Raw genomic sequence first — 6,000 nt, forward strand, 5'->3', positions numbered from 1 at the left:
AAAAATGCTATTTGTAATGACTCTGTACTTTACTACCTGTATGTATTGCTGTGTGTTATTACCCGGATGGCAGTTACTCCAGTTTGACTAATGATGTTTTTGCTGTACTAGTTTGTTTATAAGACTGTTTGCTGTTATATTTTATGTAATACATTCTTTTGAAACTATGACATTACAGTCACTGTTTTTTTACCAATATTGATCCTGCTTGCTGTATGCATAAGCTGCCTTTGGAGACATACTCTACTTTTAATGTGGGGGGGTTGACCCTCTCTTGTTACTATAGAACCTTTTGTCATTTAGGATTTGTCATAGGTACTGCCTTAAATGTTATTCCATTTTCAGATGTAGATGTGGACTTACATACCCAACATTTAATTGCATTGTTTAGACCATCTGTTATGACTGCAGCTGTATGCACGATGAACATCCTGTATTTTGTTAATTTATTGCTTTAATGCCTATTGCCTGCCATGATCTGGTATTTCATAGGGTATACTTTATTTTTTATGTATCCCTCTGTGTTTGTTCCTGTGACTGATTGTCCCTTAATGTATTTTTTTATCTTGATTTCTTTCACTATTTTTGGGCTTGAAGAAGCACTATTTATGTATTACATCCCCTTCCTTTCACCACGTAGTCTACAAGCTGTTTTTGTACATTTCCTATGTGCATCTGCAATACTGCGTACTTTTTATCAGACCATGTATTATCTCCCCTTCCTTTCACCATGTAGTGTACAAGCTGTTTTTGTACATTTCCTATGTACATCTACAATACTGCATACTTTTTAAAACTGTCTAGCACTCTGGCTTAATCTCTGAGTCTGTATCTGTCTGTCAGGCAGAAACTGATTTTAGCTGTCTGACGGAACTGTTTTAACATAACATCTTGCCTGACTAAAACATTATTTTGTTTTTTCTGTCCTGCTATTTAGACTGTCTGTAAAACAGTTACGTGAGTCTAGACACTCCTGTTTTAGCTGCTTGCTTTGCCATTTGCCAAAGCATTTACTGTAGCCTTTTTGTATATTTTTTTATGTGCTTTGATTTTGACAATACTAAACTTTCCCTGTAAATCATTTTGGGAATGAAGGTTTATAACTCTCATACTGAAGCATGTTTTAGGGGTTTGCCAACACTGTTGATGATTCCCCTTTCCCCTTCTGACCCAAACTGGCATGTGTAAATGCAAAAAAAAAATTAAATAAAGCATTATTTGAAATAGACCACACAGTGTATGTCAACCATTGCTTAAATGCCGACATACTGAAACAATTTTTTTTTTGTCTTGCCACTGAGACAGAGTTTGTAATAAACAAGACTACTGAGATATATTAGCAGGAGAAATAACTGTCATTTCTGCTGAACCCTGCCCAATGTAAACCTTGATGGGCTTCTTCTAACTTTCTCATCAGATTAACCTCTGTAGTGTGTGCCCTTAGTAAATATTGTTGGGTTCTGTCGGATTGTTACATTAAACCAGAATTGTCATTATGTAGAATGTTATGCCGAGTCTGTTCCTCTAAATGGCGTTATTGTCCCTTACTACTGTCTATAGGAAAATTTTGAAAAGCTGTGAAAACATTTTCTTTAAAAGTTTAATATTGATAGCACACTGTACTATGTTAGAACTTTGTTGTTTTGTGCATTTGCAATATTTACTATAAATAACATGTTTATGTAGTCTATTACATTACTAACAATAATTGCATACACTTGTACTGTATGAGATTTACGTGACTGCAGAAGGTACATTTAACTGTTGCTTATGTGAAGAACTAACAACGCTAGAATCAAACAGATTGTTTATCAGAATAGGATATATCTTATGGTATGGTTTACATACTAGACTCCTGTGACAAAATAGTCAGAAGTTAGGAAAGTTACTTTTACATTTACAAACACAACTGTTATCTAATGTCTGAACATCAAACATTTTAGATTTACATGTTATGTCTAACACAGAAGGTTTAAACCATGCAAATTTATATATACAATATGTGGGCACTGTAAAGTTAACTGTCTGTACTTGCATCCATGTTATAACTGTGAAGAAAGTACCATAATTTATGCAGAAGACAAGCAGGTGATGGCTGAAGTCAATCTGGAAAAGGACAGTGTTTCTCTACAGACGAATTGTAGGTGGTCCGACGCAGGACAGCTTGCACGGCGGTGCTCTGTGTCCACCAACAAAGTACTGGAACTGGAGCTGTTTCTCTGTTAAAGCACTGGAACTGTCAGTCTGTTGAACTAACGTAGTAAGTAGTAGGGATCCCTCTGTAATATTAACTGCTGGTAACAGATATATGGTCACAGTCACTGGCCAAGGCTCGCCACTGAAGAAATGTATCCACTGAAGAATGTATCTCTCTTTTCTGAAGAAATGTCAAGCAGAGGTCTTTATTTTGCCTCTGAAGAAACTGTCCAAAAGTAGACCAGACAAACTCCGTACTACTGTATCTGTTGTACTTTATTTGTCTCAGAACAAATTCTTGCCAAACAGTTAATTCTGTCAGAGCTATTTCAATTTTATTATAACACAGCTAGACAGATGAATAGACTAAGGCACACTTAGTCTAAAACATCATCCCTGAATGAAACATACTGTCCAGTTTATGTACTCTTTTCAACCAATGTTATTTTTAATGTCCTTGTGACTTGTTCTGGTTTCTGTCTGTGTCATGAAAAAGTCCATGGTTATTTTATGCCCTTTTTTGGTCCTTGCTGCATCTGAAGACTTCACAAAAGTCTCTCCACGTCATCTTTGTGTCACTTGACTTGTCTGCATTTTATTTATTTATTTATTTATTTCTGCATCTGAAAGCCAAAAAAAGTCAACTTCCTTTTTTTCTATAACAGGATGCATTTACAGTATTGCCCACAGCTATATGTTATTAATATGTAAGCTGAACATAACTGTTCTTGCAAAGCAAGCATATTATTGTGAAAACTGCTGTTTGGCCTTGCACATTTCCTTTCACTGTACACACAGTATATTGGGGAAAAGCATTTTAATTTACACAATATCTATTACACAGGAACCTGTGACCACAGCTCATTGGAGAGTCTGCACCCATAATCCCTGTGCCACCTACTCCAGTGGTGATACCCCTTCCCAAGTTACGCATAAGGCTGATTACCCTTGGTGGAATGTATCTTTTGAATCCAGAAATATTGTTCAGTTGAGGGTGCATTAGTGCATGTAAATATTTTGCTGCTAATCTACCTTTGACTTGGGTGGGACCCAAGATTTTCAAGTGGGGGAAAAGTGTAGCTCCCACTGTATTTCATTGTAGAAGTAATAGACTGTAGTTTTTCATGACACCACAAGGTGGAGCTCTTCTTAGGAATATAAAAAACAATTTCGAAAGTGAAAGGGGAGATTGAGATACTAGCTGAAGGAGGGAAGACTGAAACTGGTAGCTGAAGGGAAAAACGGCCTTGCAGCATGACTGGGTGTCCTGTTTGTTGCTGAAGTCCTGGATGATGGTATTTTGTGGAATCAGGAGAGAAGTCTGAAACCAGTAGTTCCACGCCTGTATATGATTCAGCAAGAAAAGGAGTTCCTTTGGGTCTAGTACAGAGAAGCCATAGATGATTACCAGAGTTCTGGCAGGTGATTTTTGTACTTTTCTTATCAGAGGACCACGGTGCCTGGTCACTAGGATATTCTCGATGGAGTGGTGAAAGTCTCTGGCTGTCATTTTATATTTTTATAAGATTGTGGATCTCCCCTCCAAATGCTTTGTGGATTACAAATAACTGGGATCCATTTGAGCTCCAACTTGGGCCCCATCATGCCAGCAGCAACATGTAAGTAGTTACTGGCCAGTGAAAAGGGTATAATAGAGTGTTTCATAGTTGGTCTGTTTAGAATTGATCAAGGGGGTTGAGGGTGTTAGTACTGCTCAATGGCATTGCATTTTCTCATATTTGTATTGTTGCATTATAAAACTTCATTGTTCAATGACCTTGTATTGTAATCATGTTAGTAATACTGCCTTCAATAATTTTGCTGCTCAATGACATTGCATTTTCTCACATTTGTATTGTTGCATTATAAATCTTCATTGTTCAATGACACTGCATTTTGCTCGTGTTAGTACTGCTGCTTTCAAGAATTTGGCTGCTCAGTGACACTGCATTTTCTCATATCTGTGTTATTGTATTATAACTCTTTTATTGCTTAATGACATTGCATTTTTCCCCTTGTTTGTATTGCTGCATTATAAAGCTTTACTGCTCATTAATATTGCCTTCTTTGTGCATGTTTGAATGTCAAGACCTTTTTTGTTCTGTTGAGTTCTGGGGAAGAGGGTGAATGTATGTTTTCATTGCATGCATATCTCACCTTGCCTTATTGCTAACTGGTGCACTGTTGAAATACATTGTGGTTGTGCTATTGCCTTTTAAACTAGAGGTGTCACCTAGAATAAAATTTGTCATTGTTGCCACCTTGTTGTATTGGGCCTATAGGGGTGTCACCAGAGTCAGGTAGGAAGGAACCCATATCTACTTCAGCTACACCTGCGGGTCTACTACACCCATGTAGATTGAGACCCACAGCATGCCAAACTGTAGACATACTGGCTTATCTCCTTACAAGCCAAGCTAACGGCCAGTACACATTCAGGATAAACAAACAGGTACTGCTTTACAACCCTGTTGTTAGAAAGCTGATGTTAGCAGAACATTGTGGATAATGGGCATATTCTTTGGAATTTGATAACTCAAGTTATTTGTAACCATGTACAACATAATCATTTATATAAATTATTGGAATACGCTTCACGGGTTCAAATTGTTCTATCATGGTGTGGATGGCAGGAGAAATGGGGTAGGGGTTATACTAAAGGAACAATATGCCAAGAATGTTTTAGACATGAAAACAGTGTCTGACAGAGTGATGTTTATGAAGCTTGAAATTGATGGTGTAATAATGAATGTTGTTAGTGCATATGCTCCACAAGTTGGGTGTGCGATGGATGAGAAAAAGAAATTTTGGAGTGAGTTGGATGAAGTTGTGGTGAGTGTACCCAAGGGTGAGAGACTAGTGATTGGAGCGGACTTTAATAGGCATGTTGGTGAAGTGAACAGAGGGGATGAGGAAGTGATGAGTAGGTATGGTGTTAAGGATAGGAATGCAGAAGGTCAGATGATTGTGGATTTTGCAAAAAGGATGGACATGGCTGTGGTGAATACGTATTTTTAAGAAGAGGGAGGAGCATAGGGTGATGTACAAGAGTGGAGGAAGATGCACACAGGTGGATTATATCCTATGTAGGAGGGCCAGTCTGAAGGAGATTGGAGACTGTAAAGTGGTGGCAGGGGAAAGTGTAGTTAAGCAACATAGAATGGTGGTCTGTAGGATGAAGTTGGTGATCAAGAAGAGGAGAAGGAGCGTGAAAGCAGTGCCAAGGATTAAATGGTGAAAGTTAAAAAAGGGTGATTGTGAAGTGGAGTTTAGGGAAGAGTTAAGACAGGCACTGGGAGGCAGTGGAGAGTTACAGAATAGCTGGGTAACTACAGCAGAACTAGTAAGGGAGACTGCTAGAAAGGTGCTTGGTGTGACATATGGACAGAGGAAGGAGGACAAGGAGACCTGGTGGTGGAATGAGGAAGTACAGGAGAGTATACAGAGGAAGAGGCTGGCGAAGAAGAAGTGGGATTGTCAAAGAGATGAAGAAAGTAGACATGAGTATAAGGAGATGAGGCGCATGGCAAAGAGAGAGTTGGCAAAAGCTAAGGATAAGGTGTATGGAGAGTTGTATGAGAGATTGGACACTAAAGAGGGAGAAAAGGACCTGTACCAATTGGCTAGACAGAGGGACAGAGCTGGGAAAGATGTGCAGCAAGTAAGGGTGATAAAGGATAGTGAGGGAAAGGTACTCACAAGAGAGGAGAGTGTGTTCAGTAGATGGAAAGAGTATTTTGAGACTCTGATGAATGAAGAGAATGAGAGAGAGAGAGAGAGAGAGAGAAGGTTGGATGATGTGGG

The sequence above is a fragment of the Protopterus annectens genome, chromosome 8.part0, assembly GCF_019279795.1.
Source record: "Protopterus annectens isolate FY-2018-M chromosome 8.part0, PAN1.0, whole genome shotgun sequence".
Lineage (NCBI taxonomy): Eukaryota > Metazoa > Chordata > Ceratodontiformes > Protopteridae > Protopterus > Protopterus annectens.